Source organism: Myotis daubentonii, chromosome 4 (genome assembly GCF_963259705.1).
Source record: "Myotis daubentonii chromosome 4, mMyoDau2.1, whole genome shotgun sequence".
In the NCBI taxonomy this organism is placed as follows: domain Eukaryota; kingdom Metazoa; phylum Chordata; class Mammalia; order Chiroptera; family Vespertilionidae; genus Myotis; species Myotis daubentonii.
The window spans coordinates 98155913-98173280 of NC_081843.1; the positions used below are offsets into that span (position 1 = coordinate 98155913).

Here is a 17368-nt window from a genome sequence, read left to right on the forward strand (position 1 = left end):
TGATTGTGCATTGGTAGGGTCCTCCGGCCTGGCCTGCACCCTCTTGCAATCCGGGACTCCTTTGGGGATGTTGAAGAGCCGGTTTCAGCCCAATCCCACAGGGCAAGCGCTGCTCAGCCAGAAGCCGGGCTCACGGTTGGCGAGTGCAGTGGTGGTGGCAGAAGTCTCTCTCCACTCAGTGGCAGCACTAAGGCTATCCAACTGATGGCTTACGCCTGCTCCCCTTGGGGAATGGGCCTAAGCTATCAGTCGGACATCCCCCAAGGGCTCCAGGACTGTGAGAAGGTGCAGGCCGGACTGAGGGACCCCCCCCCCCAAGTGCACGTATTTCATGCACCAGGCCTCTAGTTTATTTATGTAAACACATGGAGGTTTTATTGACGTATATTCCAAGAAGAGGATAGAATAACACTCAGTCCAGTGAAATATAAATGCAACCATATTAAATTAGTTAAATTTTAAAAATAAAGGTTGTATTTGTATCTTTAAGAACAGGGCATTTACCAACCACAGAAACAGAGAATAAGAACCAAATATTAACATTATCCACCAATTTAGGGCTCACCATGGCCAGGAAGACATTATTTGCTTGGTCACAAACTCTGTATTTGATTTGATACATATTATTAATTTACTTATCTTTTGAAGAAACATAAATTAGGTTGTCTTAGTTTGATACCATTGAACATTTGAATGGTATTATTAATGTCCTTTGCTTTCCTTCTGTTATCACAAAATTATCTTTAGATAATATTGACTTCTTTCTTTTTCAACAGAGAATATCCTATCTAATAAAAGAGAAAAATGGTAATTGGCGTATGACGATACCCTTTTCATTGGCTAATCAGGGCTATATGCAAATTAACTGCCAACTAAGATTGGCAGTTAACTGCCAACAAGATGGCGGTTAATTTGCATATGTAGGCACAATGCAGGGAGGCAAAAGGGAAAGCAGGAAGAAGCCCCCTGCCACTGATAGTGATCGGAAACCCAGGGGGGAGCTAAGAGCTGGGGGGCAGGGCCTTTGCCCTGCCCCCCAGCCATGATCGGAGAATCAGGTGCCTTTGCCGCCCTGGCCAGTGATAGCAGGAAGTAGGGGTGGAGCCAGCGATGGGAGCTGGGCAAGGTCGAAGCTGGCAGTCCCAGGAGCTAGGGGTCCCTTGCCTGGGCCTAAAGCGAAGCTCACGATCGCGGGGCCGCTACAGCTGTGGGTCCCCGCTGCCCGAGCCGGACGCCTCAGCCAGAGGCGTTAGGCCTGGGCAGGGGCGGAGCCTGCAACCACGGGGAGCTGGGGGTCCCCTGCCCAGGCCTGACACCTCTGCCAGAAACCTCAGGCCTGGTCAAGGGGCCGATCCGGTGATTGGTGATCGGAGGGTGATGAGGGTCAACTCCTCTGGCCAAGGCATCAGGCCTGGGTGGGGGGCAGAGCCGGGGATTGGGGGGATATGATGGTCCCCTTGCCCAGGCCTGAAGCCTGGGTCAGAGGCGTCAGGCTTGGGCGGGGGGTGGAGCAAGCAATCAGAGGGAGATGGGGGTCCCCTGCCCAGGCATGATTCCTGGGCCAGAGGCCTCAGGCCTGGGCGGGGGCCAGAGCCAGTGATCAGGGGGAGATGGGAGTCCCCTGTCCAAGCCTGACACCTCTGGCAGAGGCGTCAGGCCTGGGCAAGGGGCCGATCAGGCGATCGGAGGGTGATGGGGGTCTACGCCTCTGGCCGAGGCATCAGGCCTGGGCTGGGGGCAGAACCAGTGATGGGGGGAAATGAGGGTCCCCTGCCCAGGCCTGACGCCTCTGTCAGAGGCGTCAGGCCTGGGCAAGGGGCTGATCCTGCGATTGGAGGGTGATGGGGGTCAACGCCTGAGGGCTCCCAGTATGTGAGAGGGGGCAGGCTGGGCTGAGGGACACTCCCCCCACACACACACACACCCAGTGCACGAATTTCGTGCACCGGGCCCAAGTATATATATATATGGCTATAGCTAATATACAAAGTGTCCCTATAGGAGGTCAACCAGGAGTTCTATCACTCGCTATGATGTGCACTGACCACCAGGGGGCAGCATGGAACAAAGAAGGCCCCAGCTGGAAGCTGGAATGCCCTGATTCGCTCTGATTGCCGACCAGGCCTAGGGACTCTACCTGTGCACAAATTTCGTGCACCAGGTCTATAGTACTAATATAAGAACTTGCTACTTTGGTCTCTTTAGCTGCTATAGGTATCTACGTAGATTAACCCCTCACCATTTTGATTTTACGTATCAGGCTTTTGAGCTTGGTTAATGGCAGTTTGTTCTTGAGTAGTGAACTTAGTCTTAGCCCAATCAGATTTCTGAGTATACAGTCCTAAGGAGGGATACTAAAATCTGGTTAAGATACCACGGTTTAGGCCTCCAGGTGAATTGATCTAGAAAACTATTTTATGCATATTCTGCTTTATATCTGTCATCAGATACAAAATTTTCCTATTTCCATTTCTATGTTTACAAGTCTATATCTCATGTATTGTTACAAGTACTTTGTGGGCAGATACCATTCATTTTTCCATAGCACCTAGCAAATTGCTCTATACATATTGACTACTGAAAATAACATAGAAATTTTAAGTGTTTGTATAATTTTATTGTTATGACTTGAGCATAGGGAAGACATTATTTTCTTGGTCACAAACTCTGTATTTGATGCATATTATTAATTTACTTATTGAATGCTCCTGAACTGGAAATTAAAACCCTGAGAGCAGGGTATTATTGTGAATATGACATGTTTTTGAGATCTTGGGCTTTAACTGATAGATAATAATTAAACATGAAAAAGTTGAATGCTTTAGCGGAATTAACATTCTTATGAGGGATGGTGGTTATGTACCCTCAAAGAACAGATTGCCCATAACATGCTCTGTTTGTGATGAGATATTAAAGACCAGCTCTCATAATTTTTCACTCCACATTTATAGATTTGTTTCTGCTGACAGAATACTGGAAATGTAATTAAATGTGCAGTTTAATTAAAATGGAAAATAAAGCTGTGTTTCTCAGAAATTCAGTAGAGCCCAAAGTATGGCAAATGTGAGTGATTATGTATCTCAATAGCATGTACACTGATTTTTTACACACATATATTTTTCTAAGACTCAAATATAATTACTTATATATTGCATGATCCTCCAAATAACTGTGCAATGTTATCACAAAAAAAGTTGTACTTCCAGAATTCATATAAAGTTTAGAGTAATATTTACATATGAACATTTATCACGTTTTGCTTATCAAGTTGACAGGATGTTGTATGGATTGAGAAACCCACAAAAGATATGTCTACACTAGATTTCAGCCCATTTTTTATTTTTTTATTTTGTAAAAGGCCAGATAGTAAATGTTTTCATCTTTGTGGGCCATATGGTCTCTGTCAAAACTACTTTATTCTGTTATTGTAACATGAAAGCAGCCACAAACTATAATCACATGGGCATGACTGTGTTCCAATCAGTCTTTATTTATGGACACTGAAATTTAAATTTCATATAATCTCGTTTAGTCAGTCTTATTACTTTTATTTTTAACCATTTAAAAAATGTAAAAACTCATTCTTAGCCTACACTCCGTACAAAAACAGGTGGCAGACCTAATATTCTCATAAGTCTTTGCAGATGTATGGTCTACAATCACCATCATCCTCCTGTAGGCCAAGGCCCTTGCACCCACACACAAAATACCACTATTTCTACTTCAGGCTATTAAATAAACATCTATGATTTCAGTTCCCGCTCTTCTCTGCTTTGCTCATTCTGTTTGTTCTAGTTTACTTTGGGGGGTGTGTTTTCTGATTCCAGGAACACTTACTCTGTTGTTTCTATATTTTCAGTCATGCTTAAAAATTCCTTCCACATTCACCTATTTTATAGACATTTAACAAACTTTTTCTCAGCATTTTTATGTGTTAATTTTTTCATGAAATCATTCATTATTCAACAAATTAGTCATGCATAAATCAGCTCAATACTTTGTTTTTATGGAAATGTATCTAAATTAACACTCTCATTTTTAAGTATTTGTTCCTGGAATGTGTTGTCATTTGTGTCAGATCAGAACTAGGATTCGTTTTTTGTTCCAAATGGTTATTCAGTTGACCCTCTATAGTTAATTGAATAATCCATCCTTCAGTTTTCTAATTTTATTTGGCATTTTGCTATCATTTGGTATCTATTTCTGAATTGATTTTGATTGTATTGAATCATTTCTTTACTTATGTATAATTTATATTTAAGAATTTCAATGTATATTTGAAGTTTATTGGTCAAGTCCATATGACTTCCATTTTCAAAATTGTCTTGGTACCTCCAGTGAATTAATCTTGAAATCATCTTTCAAGTAAAAAAACATTTCATTCAAATGTTGCTTGTATAAAGCTCTTAAAATATTTACCTGAAAATTGACATACTTAATTTTTCAACAAAAGAAAGAAAACATATCTTTCTTTCAAGTTCTCCAAAAATGTTGTTTGTTTTCTTATAAATAAAATACTTTTTTAAAGTTATAAACGCTAATGTCAGTCAGTTTTCTTTTATTTCCTAGTAGACCATCTACTTTATTTTGTTCTATCTGAATTTTTCTATCTAGTTCTGGTATTTTAAAATTTCACCAGAATTTTTTTTTTCATTTTTCTCCCCCCCCCATTACAGTTTACTTTCAATATTATTTTGCATTGGTCTCAGGTGTGCAGCATAGGCACTAGGAAACCATAGTTTTCTAGATTTTCTGACAAGAAGGAAATATTTATACAAAGTGTTCCTCCCAACATTTCTAATACCCACCCGGCACCATGCACAGTTATCACAATGTTATTGACTATGTTCCGTATGCTGTACTTTATATCCCCATCTGTACCTCTCAATCCCTTCACCACTTTCATCCAGTCCTCCAGCCTCACTCCAGTTTGGCAATCACGAGTCCATTCTCTGTCTAAGGGTCTGTTACAGTTCTTTTTGTTCATTTATTTTGTTCTGTAGATTTCACATTTAAGTGAATTCATATATTATTTGTCTTTCTCTGACTTATTTCAGTTAGCATCATACCTTCAAGATGCATCCATGCTGTTGCAAATAGACAAGACCTCATTCTTTTTTGTGGTTGAGTAATATTCTATAGAATATATGTACCACAGTTTTCTTATCCACTCATCTATTGCTGGACCCTTGGGTTGCTTCCATATCTTGGCTATTGTGAATAACAATGCAATGAACATAAGAGTGCATATACTATTTTGAATTTGTGTTTTGGATTTCTTCAAATAAATACCCAGAGGTAGATTTGCTGGGTCATAATGAGTTATCTCTTCACACCTATAAGAATGGCTATCAATAAATCTACAAAGGCAAGTGTTGGTGAAGATTTGGAGAAAAGGGAACCATTGTGCACTATTGATAGGAATGCAAATTGGTGCAGCTACCATGTATATATTTTTTCATTATTTTCATTTACAATTTCATGGTCTAGTTCAGTAGTTGGCAAACTGCGGCTCGGGAGCCACATGAGGCTTTTTGGCCTCTTGAGTATGGCTCTTCCACAAAATACCACGTGTGGGCGTGCATGTACAGTGCAATTGAAACTTCATGGCCAATGCGCAGAAGTCGGTCTTCGGAAAGGAGATAGACGAAACAAGTATGCAAGACGAGTGTGAATGGGAGAGTTGGAAGGGGTCAACCTCAGCTTGAGGTTTGAGGACGTTTTTAGCAAAGGCCAGCTTAGGATCACCCTAATTAAGTTAATAACAACGTACCTACCTATATAGTTTAAGTTTAAAAAATTTGTCTCTCAAAAGAAATTTCAATCGTTGTACTGTTGATATTTGGCTCTGTTGACTACTGAGTTTGCCGACCACTGGTCTAGTTCAACTTAAAGATTTATATTATCGCTGAATCTAGGGAATTTGTATTTTATTTACCCTTCAAATTTATTATTAATTTCCTTGTATTTAATTTTTTAGATAGCTGAATTTAATACACTACCTGTTTATCTTCTTACTCATATAGTTTGTCACTTCATATTACATTCTTATATTTAATAAATTTCTCATTTTTTTCTTCTGGATGAACAATGTGTTGTTTTGTATGGCCATTCTATTTCCTAGCCTATGTATTGATTATTTTTTTAAAAATTTATAAGTGCTTTCTATTCCAGAGTGGTATCTATTTATTTCTAAGGTTACTACTCTTTCACATCTTGGATTTCTCATTTCTGTTTTTAGTTTTCCTCAAATGCTCCCTGATCCTCGATTCATATTTATGGAAAATAAAGTTGGTTAATGAATGTAGAAAACATTAGGATGCCATACAATTGGGCAAAGCATTCTTTCCAATCTACCTCTCACTTCAAAGATAGGGCTGCTCTCAGTAATTATATAATTTAAAGAAGATAGGTATTTAGATCTCCCTTTACATTTCATGTACAGAAAACAAGGTCAGGAACATGCTCAATTGCCACATACAGAATTTTATTCTGATGTAATTGTCACTCTTCTTTCTGCATGAGAAATGGGAGATACCTTAGGAAGCTGTTGCTGGAGTTCTGGAGAGACGGGATAGTGGCTTGGGCCAGGGAAGATAGTGGGGTGCAGTCCGGCCAAATTCAGAACACGTTGAGGACTTCTGGTGTATTAGAAGATTAAAAGTGAGATATCTAGAACAATAACTAACACATTGGATCAAGAGCAAAAGTAAGCAGTTGAGGTTAGCTAAAGTAGACCTATGATTGTAAAATGACAAGATTAAGAATATGAGAATAATATATTAGATGCAAATAGTTTTCTAGATTTTCTGACAAGAAGGAAATATTTATTTACTTATTTATTCATAATTTCAGAGATGAAGAAAGAGGGAAAGAGAGATAGAAACATCAAAGATGACAGAGAATCATTGATTGGCTTGCCTCCTGCATACCTCCTACTGGGGATTGAGCCCACAATCCCGGGTATGTTCCCTGACTGGTAATTAAACCCTGACCTCCTGTTTCATGGGCATATGATCAATTACTGAGTCCATGGCAGTAGTTATTTTGTAGTCATTTCTATTTTGTCAATGGAATTGATATAAGGTCACTAACTGACAGTGAGAAGAGAAATAAAATTGTAGGATAGAGTAGAGACAAGAAGTTGAGAAGTGATCATTCTGGAAAATTTAGTTGGGAAATACACAGGGTGTGGCAAAAGTAGGTTTCTAGTTGTGAGTACATGAAATAAGAATTTATTCTTGTAATAAATTTTACTATTTACTTATTATTGCATTATTTTCCATCTGAACACCTGGAAACCTACTTTGGCTTACCCTACAGTACAATTACTAGGAAAAATTCATCATTTGAAATCTATGTTTTAAATTTAAAGACAATAACTTATAGAGTATTGTGATATTTCTCTAGCAACTTAAATCTTTAATAGAAGTATTTATTTTTATCTTCCATCTACAAATCTCATACCCCTTCCCTCTCTCACACACACATAGACACACACACATACACATACATACACAGATATTTATGTGTTGTCAGTTTCTGAAAAGTTTAAATACATGACTTTTGTGGTCTTTTCAGCACCTTTTCAACTTTCTAAAAATGGAGAAACATTGCTTGTTTGACTCCTTTAAAATGGTGTTAAAGCACAATTGTCTTTCTTTCCACATCCTAATGCATAGTTTTCTGGTAAAATCAGACAAAATTTGGTAGAAGCAGCAATGATAATGTCCTAAAATAATTAAGTTCATGGTAATGAATTTAAATGTAAATAGTAACAACTTTGTAGGAAATACATCCAACAGGTGAGTCGTTTCTTTTTGCTCAGGTTCCTTTTCTGACTTTTTCTCCGTTTCACGTACTTACTCACTGTTGTGCTCTGTAGGTTCTGTGATTGGCAAACCAATCCTCTTTATCTCTGAGCTCTGATTTTTGTCCTCTGGAACTCTGAAAGAGAGGAAACCTATATCTTCCCTGAACAGAGTGTGCATGGCAGCAGATCCCTTCTTAAGTTCTGCCTTTCACTTTTCAGAGAAGTTGGTAATCACAATAGCACAAGTGTCAACAAATGAACCATATCGCTATCGCCCCAAATCATAACCCGCTTTTCTCCTGTAATGTGTCCTCTTCTTTTGTGCACTCACTTTTAGTAACATCTAGGAAGAGGCCATTTATGTGAATATATTTTCATAAAATCATAATTGTAACTTGAGAGGTCGTGACTATTTTTATCACTGCTGTTTACTGAGTGTATATTGTGAACCAGATACTGTGAGAGTGAATTATATAAATTATCTCCTTCATTATATGCAATCACCACAACCTCTCCTCTGGAAATGTACAATTATACTACCAAAGATGAGCAAGCTGAGAGCCATTGCTCATCAATATCAACACACCAAATAAGTGGCAATGCCAGTATTAGACCCAAAGTGGTTTCTAGCCAAAGTCTAAACATTTGTTTTCAATTTCTGGGGGGTGGGGAGGGGGTAGGGGGGAGAAGGGAAATGACATAACGATTTTACAGTAAAGACCTGCATTATGCAATATATTCAGTACATTTCTAATGAAAATTCAGAAATCAGTAACTAAATGGGCTCAAAACTTTGAATATGAAAGTCATACTATTGGATTCCTGATATGTAAGAAGTAAAATTCAAAACAGTAGAAATGTACTAGAAAGATTTATGGAACTTTAGAAAGAAAAGATTCTGGCTTGGAGAATGTAATGAGAAAATCATCAATGCCAGTAATGAGTAGTTAGTAATGATGGGCAGAACATATGGTTACTGACAATATGTGTTAAACTGTGATATATGAATACTAGAAGCTTGAGGAATCTTTAAATCAGCATAGAAGGGCAATGACAGCTCTTTTCTTGCAATGATTTCAGTACTACATACGTGTTTCAGTAGGATTGCAATATTCTGGGAATAACCTAACCCTACCTACAGTCTATGTTGCCACTCTCAGCGCCAACTATTGAGCAGGGTAATGAATGAACAGTCTGAGTTTTTACTGGTCTCCTGAGTCCATTATGAAATTCTTCCAGCTTATAGTGACCAAAAGATTGGCTTACACACCATACGAGCCCAACAGAGAAATTATTTTAGCACAACACATGCACTTGACGTGCAGTAAAAAAGGAAAAGAATAATAACCTAAGGCATCCAAGGATATAGTTATTTAAAATAACTTTAGATTTCACCAATCATCCCAGACTCCCAAATTACCATTGGCAATATGAAATTTAGTTTGAACGCGCTTTCTAGACAATACTTGAGACACTGTTCTCTTTCTAGCTTTTTGTGTTCTTTAAGGGGTGGATGGCCTCTATAAAATTTTCTCTCAGTTTAAATGTAACCAGGCTTTATGTGATAATCCAAGTTTTCTTTTAATGTATCAATATAAATAACCTTTTATATAGAAGAGCTGTGCTTACTATTGTGCATTCAAACACATATACATCTATACTTTCAGGATAATAGAAAGTGATTGTGTTCACATTTCAATTTCTTGCTTTAAATACAGCCTTTCATTTATTTTATGAGTAATTATATATCCTTGTAACTGGGAAATCATTTTATTAAGCAACTCTGAATAAGCTAGGAAATTGTCAAGCATAGCTAACAACACCTTCTTAAAGATCAAGCTTTTCATGCATTAACATAAAAAGAAAGTATAGATTTCATTTGTCAATTTTGTAAGCTATAGATGCAAATCTTTCCCATAGTAAGACTTAATTTGATCTATTTTTAGTTAGACATTATTTTCCATAGTGATAGAACTTTTTATTGAGTTGCCACATTTTTATGTTGCCAACTTTTGCAGATATGAGAAAAGTTCTGTTTACTTATCAGTAATATCAAGTTCATATTACTAAAATGACTTTTTTAAATCATATCAACTTAAGATTTTTCTAGCATGTTCTGTTCATATCTTCTGACTCTTATTTTTTTAAAATATATTTTTTTTATTTTTTTACAGAGAGGAAGGGAGAGGGATAGAGAGTTAGAAACATCGATGAGAGAGAAACATCGATCAGCTGCTTCCTGCACACTCCCTACTAGGGATGTGGCCGCAACCAAGGTACATGCCCTTGACTGGAATCGAACCCAGGACCCTTCAGTCCGCAGGCTGACGCTCTATCCACTGAGCCAAACCGGTCAGGATATATTCTGACTTTTAATTACAATCTCTCTCCTTTCATTCCATATCTCTTCTCTCTTTCCTTCTCTCTTTTGTCATCTAGCATGTCTTTATCATTCATCCAATAGAAAATTTTATTCTGTCCTTTAGGAGCTATAACATATTTTGTCATTAGTATTATTATTTGTGGATGACTCATACAAGTATGTCTCCCACTCAAAACTATTTCCCAAGCTGCAGTCTCATATTGTCAGGTGACTCTCGTGTAATACCTGGTAATGTCTACCTAAAACCTCAACATCAACATATTCCAATCTGAATCTATTATACTTCCTAACCAGATATTACTATTTCCTTCCCTCTTTCTACTAGTGACAGTATCATCTTTTTCCTGGACCACACTTAAAAACTCTGACCCCTTCTTAGTTCCATTATGTTATGGTTTATTATTTCTTTAAATAACTACGGTAAATGTACCTTTCTTTCAGTTTTTGTGCTAAGTTAACGGCATTCATTAGATCTTTCCAGAGTTTAACTATAAATTTGCCGCAGCTTTTTCATCCCACAGTTCAGCATGCAAAGTGATAATCAACTATCATGTATTCAATCAATGCATTTTGGTTATCTATTAAGTCTTAGAAAGCATGGACAGTGTTCTCACACTTTATTACACTGGGCTCTTGTTCTGATTTTTCCACTCTTATATCTAAAGTTCAAAAACCACTAAAAATGTTTTCCTCGTACTTTTTACCCCTCACTATGTGGTTTGGTAGCATCACAATGGCATGAAGTTAAGCACTCATGTTAATTGACAGTCATCCTACCTGACTAATTAGCAAATATTTAGCTAAGTATTAATGTTGGAATGTGGTAGACTGTATGAAGATAGGAAAATTGAAATAGAACTCAATGAATGATTTCAGGATTATCAATAAAGAAAGGTGAGTTGTATCAGGTTTATTGGAATTAATGTAGTGGAGAGTAGAGCTGGTTCATGAGTATGCAACATGCATAGTCTCACAAGGCCTCACATTCAGGAAGGTCCCATGCTTTGTTTAATGCTTGCTGTGGCCGTCTTAAAACCCATGACAATTTTTGTACAAGAGTCCCCATGTTTCATTTTTCACTCTTGATCTAATTGTACAACTGGTCCTGGTATCAATGGCAAGAAAAGTATCAAGGCTAATGCCAGGATTTTGTGTAGACCATTGTGTGTGTGTGTGTGTGTGTGTGTGTGTGTGTGTGTGTGTGTGTGTGTGTATGCATGCTTAATCAACTACATTCTCCCACCTCATCTCAAACAAGGTGTTATTAAAAGTAACTTCTTAATATGTGAAAAACATTGTCTCTATAAAGATACTAGAGGCCCAATGCATGAAATTCGTGCAAGAGTAGGCCTTCCTTTCCCGGCTGCCGGCACCGGCTTCCCTCTGGCACCGGGACCCAGACTTCCCTCTGGCTGCTGGCAGGCACCCGGGACTTGGGCTTCCTTCACAGCCCCAGCTTTGTCCAGAAGGTCATCAGGAAGGACACCTGGAAGGACGTCTGGTCTAATTAGCATATTATGCTATTATTATTATAGATAGAATTTATAGTGTTGCATTGCATTTTAGTATTTTGTTTATTCATATCTTAAAGCTAGGGAATCTGCCTTACTTTTCTTTTTATTCTTCAATGGAAACTTTATCAGTGTTTTCAATATAGTGCTATGTATTTTCTGAATACATCTATTCATGCACACATGCATACTAAAACATTACATATACATATAAACATATATAAAGTTGTAAAAATGTATAAGGTTAAAGCATATATATACACAATATTTTTTGCTAAATATGAAAAAAGTGTAGAAACTTTTGTTGAACTTAATTTTCTAAATGTCTTCCATTGAGCATTAAAACAATTTAAGGCTTGTTATATTTCTCAATTAGCAATAACATGTTAGGGAAATGAATATGGACAGAAAATTAGGAGAGAAAAACAAGGACACAGTCAATAAATATTTCAGTAATCACATGAATAGAAATTAAAATGAGATATTAATGTTCAGCTATTGAATAAGCAAATTGAAAAATATCCTCTTGCTCAGGAGTAGTGAGGGGTCAATTCATCTTTTCTCTAATGGCGTTGAGGAGCAATAGGGTTATCATGTGTTTTGAAAAATGTTCATATATTTTGCTTAGTAATTCCGCTTCCAACAGTCTATCCAAATGCAATAGTGATTTAGGAAAAGATTTATAAACAGATGTTCATACAATCATTATTTATATCAAAATCTTACACACATCATTAATGTGTAGTGCGGGGAGAAAGATTAAATAAAATAAAATATATTACATATATGTTATACATTTTTTTCTTTATTTAGATTTGAAAACATTGCATAGCCTCCTGAATTTCCAGGGTCAAATTCAGCATGAGATGTCATCTACAGAGGGAATTTGCTGAGTCTGTCTCTCAGAGAACTATCAGAGTCTAGCATTACATTTTTATCTTCCTAGTTTCTATAGCCTGACCAGCATCAATCGTATGTTGGATGCTTCTCTGTCACCAGTGAAAATGATCCTTATAACTCTTCCAGGGTAACATAAGAGGGGACTCAGGATCAGAAGTGTCCAAGCTTTCAGTTTCAGAGATTACCTCTGTAATAAATTCTGCTGACTGATACATTGTTCAGTTTTCTGAAGTCATCTTTGACATAAAGAGAAAAGCACAAAACAAAACCAAAAACCACCTGCCTACTGCCTGGCTTTCCCCAAGCAGCATGTTCTGCGTTGGCTCACTTACTTCCTTCTTTTGAACCTGCAAACACAGAGACACACTAAGTGGATGACAGCTTCACCTTTGTGTGGCTAGAGGAAGTTGGCGTGGTTTCAGAACAGCAAACTTCAGAAGCCGTTTAAAACCAGTGTACATTGCATCATTGGTTTTGTGGAGAATCTAGAGCCCCTTAATCTCAGTACAGTCTCATAGACACAAAATCCCCTTTGGTGAATGCATTCTTTTTCTAGAAATGGATTGTATTGCTTGGTGATGCTGACAAATCCCTCTGCATGTCATCCAAGTAAGGAGCACGTTGCCTGTTGAGTTCATTGTGACTGTCCACTGGATGTGCTTACTGTGGTCTTATCCAGGGACAGTCCCCAAGAAGGCCAGCAGAAACACATTTTGCTTTCAAGTTTGTCCCTAGGATTCTCATTGCTGGTGTCTCAGCAAAAGCTTCAGGTTTATTTTATTTCATTTCATTCAACTAGAGGAAGCCAAGTAAACAGTCTTCTCTAGAAAATGGTATAATGTGAAGTTTTAAAATTAAATTACATGACCACTTATAGATCAAAAGTTCTTCTTTATATCCTTTCCCCTCCTCATAACTTATCCTTCCTTTGAATTCCCAGGGCTTCATCAACACAGAAAGATTCAAAATTATTTCTTTTCAGTCACCAAAAATGAATAAGAACTTATTCCTGGGTACTATGCAAGGAAAATCTCATTTAAATCAGAAGGTCATGAGGGAGAATATAAAAAATGTAATACAACATGGGCTCATTATTCTGATGCTATTGTTTCTGCTCTGCTTTTCGATGAGACTTTAGATTTTTGGAAACTTCCAAATTCTAATTGACTTCTAACAACTTGTTTAGGAGTAACTACGCATTTAACTGCGCAATTCCTTCACACTTAAAAAAAACACAACCTAAAAGCAATCCAGTAAAGTGCTTCTTTCATTGTTTCTGTTGGTTTGTTTAATCATACCAAAACCCCAAACCAATTAAATCCCTCCACATTTTGCATCACTCAAGCTAAATAAAGGTAGTCAAATATAGCCCCATTGTATTCAAAACATTCCCTCCTAGGCCCTTTAAGGGTTTTTTTTGAAATAGACATACCTTTTGACTCAGGTTGCTGAGGGTCCTGTCCTCTCGATCTCTTTGACCTTTCTTGAGGCAGGAGAAGAGAAGAGGGAAGGATGATTAGAAATAAACTAACGTTTATTAAGTTTGCTACAGCTGCACCGATTTTTGTTATTAATCACAGAAACCTTCTTAAGTGAGGATTACCTCCTCAATTTTAAAGAGAAGCCTCCTGAGGCTCAGAGAAGTGACACAGCTTACATGGGTTAAGGGAAAGGGAAGTCCCAGTGAGGATTCGCATCCATGTCTCCTGGCCTAAGAGAACTTGTCCCCTCTCACATAGCACCAGACCTGTTAAGCGTCAATCTTACTGCTCCTTTGAACCTCTGGACATGAGCATTTTTAGTACCAACTCACCAGAGCGCATAATGCTGCTCTCTCACTGGTTGCAATGACTTAGGGTCCCACATAATTCTACATATATCTGCCAGTGATCCTTGCAATAGCCATCCCATTGGCATTAACTCCTACACATGTTTACTACACTGCTTTAAACGGGGCTGCGTCACGATGCAGTTAATGAGCGAATGAGGGGTGACTTTGTGTTGGGAGAAAGTGCTGAAGTTATTTCAACTGTCCACATCAATTTTGAATACAGCCACTCAGTCCCGGAATCCCTGTTTCCAAAGCTATGTACAGTACAGATTGTTTTAGTTTATTCTGGAGTGGTAAGAGGGAGAGATGTGTACATGTTACAATTTTCCTGGCACAAGCCAAGATGGGTAGGAGAGGCACTGCAGTTCCTATTCATCTTCACAAATGCAAAGCTGACCTGCAAGGCGAAGCTCTATCTCACAGAAACCCTCCACGCCTTGAGTACTTTGGGGTGAGGCATGAAAGGGCATCCCTCAAGTTCAATCTCACGGCTACCCCCGGACTGTGGATCACTGAGGAATGAGCCGGCAGTTAAATGTTTAGCAGGCTGTGACGACTTCGCAGGGAAATAGAAAAAAAAAATGTATTACCAGCCTGCCACATCCGTGCCTGCCCTGCCTGCTTTTACTCCGGTCTCCCCCCACCCCCCATGTCTACTCCCACTCCCTCTGACAGTCAAAACCTTTCTGGCTCCCCAGCTCCCCCTCCCTCCCCCGCAGGAAACTGACAGTAAACTGTCACGGAGTCCTGGTCGTCATATTTCAAGAGCCTTGGTACTAAAGAGGATGCTGTGGGTCCAGGGTATTTATTTTATTTTATTTTATTCTTTTGTTATTATTATTGATGGCATTGCTTTCCCCATGACCTTGCTCAAGGGGCTAAAGGGTGTCCGATCTGCATACTATAGAATTTGTGCAGCTCTCAAATATGTAGGATGTGGAGGAGAAGGAAAAAAAAAAAAAAGAGGCAGTGGGAACGACAGGACCTGAGAGAAGGGAGGAGAGGAAGGAGGAGAGGCTGAGAGGAGAGGATCAGGCGGACAGGCTGCGCCAGCCAATCAGAGGCGCGCTCGGAGCTGCAGGAGCCGGAGCCGCGAGCGGCTCGCAGGAGCGGGGAGCCCAGTCCGGGCTCTCGGAGGACGGAGCTGCCGCTGATGAGCCGGAGCCCTGGGAAAGTCCCCTCCGCTTCTCGTACATTAAGTTCCTTTGCACCAGTTAGGGCAAGTCCGCCAGGTAAGGCTTCAGTAAATGCCACTTTGCTATGTAGTGACATTAATATTGTACAACGGGGCTGCTGATGCAGTTCTGAGTCAAAAAATATATAGCTGATATATTTGGGGAGATCTTCCTCTGGGATTGGTTTCACAGGATCTGGTGCCAGTGGGAAAGTTGTAGCTGATGTTCCCTAAGCCTTAGCGCTAGCATACATATATATTTTTTTAAATTTTGGTTACCCAGGAATGTTGCTATAGAGCCTATGGAATGAGAGCCTAATAACCCAGCTGGTCTCTGTTTATGTTTGTCTGTGGTGGTGCCCTGCCCCTGAAGAAGTTGGAAGGAGACTCTGCAAGGCACATCTGAATAGTGATGGCATCAGAATCAGCTGTCATGTCTGTCTGTGCAAGTGAGGGAAACCATGGTCAGAATAGAAACGGAGAAGCTGAAATTGAAATTTTGATAGTGCTCTTTAATTATTGCCTTTCCAGTATCCTCTAAAATTACATGCTATCTGAGCACCGGAGCTGCAGCAAAGGAAGGCTCATTTTCTCTTTTCTTTTCATTCTTTTTTGCACAAATCACTTTCATAAATGCTTATTAAAGCTTAAGATGAAACTTTTATTTCTTTTAAAGGGCACTATAAATGATGCATGAAAAGGAATTAGGTAGGCTCCTGTGATCTGTAACATACTTTATATATATATTTAGTACATGTACTTATGTATGTTAACTCTGATTCATTCCCTTTTCTTAACTTCCTCAACCTGATTTGTTAGGGTCTGGGAATAACAATTATTTTGTCTTCATTTTCATGTCTTACAAACAAGGTACAATTATGCTCTATGCATGTTTATATGTCGTGTGTGTGTGTGTGTGTGTGTGTGTGTGTGTGTGTGTGTGTGTTGTGCGTACAGATGCAGAACTGGGAAAAGCTATCCTATGTAACAGGTGAAAAAATAGAATTTTATTAGCTAGTTATTAAAGTATTACCTTATATTAATACCTACTGTATTTAATGCACTTTTAGGTTAATCAATAGCAAATGCTCCTTGCTATTTCCCTGCTGGAAGTTAAGAAATACTAAAATAAAAATCTTAGCTAAAATTATTATGGTCTTCCGTTTGCTCAGGTGATGGCATCAGTGCTTTGAGCCAAGAGAGACAGATCAGAGAAAGGTTTTATTATGCAGCCACCTCACCCCCCCACACACACAAAAAAAAACAACATAAAAAACACATACACCAAAAAACAAAATCTGCAGGCTCTGACTGTGTTTTTGGAACCTTTATTTTCCACTCTAGGATCACCCACAGATTTTTCAAAGCAGGGGCCTTTCCTTCTGCAGTAATTGCTCTGCTCTGTTTTAGTGGACTTGTCTTATCAGAGAAAGATTTATTTCTAAATCAAGAGTTTGAAGTACAGACTAGATCTCATATGAACCTTGCTGTCTGTGAGAGGAGAAAGGAGGAAGAGTTTGATACTAGTAGGAATTAGTTCTGTAGTCTTAGCACTCTGGTCCAAGCACCAGTCATCATTTCAGTTTCTTTCAAGCCTCCTGTTATCTATGCAATTTTGGATTTCCTGATTATAAATTAACCTAGTGTAGGGCAAGCCATTTATTCACTTCATTCGATGGGCCTTGGTAATAAGTGTTTTATAAGCCACAGTGCTGATGCTTTTTCACAGAGTTAGCCAACTTAAGGGGAGATGGAA

General features: G+C 38.7%; 1 protein-coding gene across 4 annotated transcripts in view; it reads left to right on the forward strand.

Moving 5' to 3' along the window:
* Positions 1 to 17368, forward strand: part of CDH18 (cadherin 18) — a 707444-nt gene that overhangs the window by 346658 nt on the left and 343418 nt on the right. The window contains exon 1 of one of the 4 annotated variants that reach the window (XM_059694742.1): positions 15564 to 15670. The exons of the other annotated variants lie outside the window; for them this stretch is intronic. The gene's annotated coding sequence lies outside the window, so the exon portion shown is untranslated. Of the gene's footprint in view, positions 1 to 15563; positions 15671 to 17368 lie in introns of those variants that run through there. 4 annotated transcript variants of the gene reach the window in all.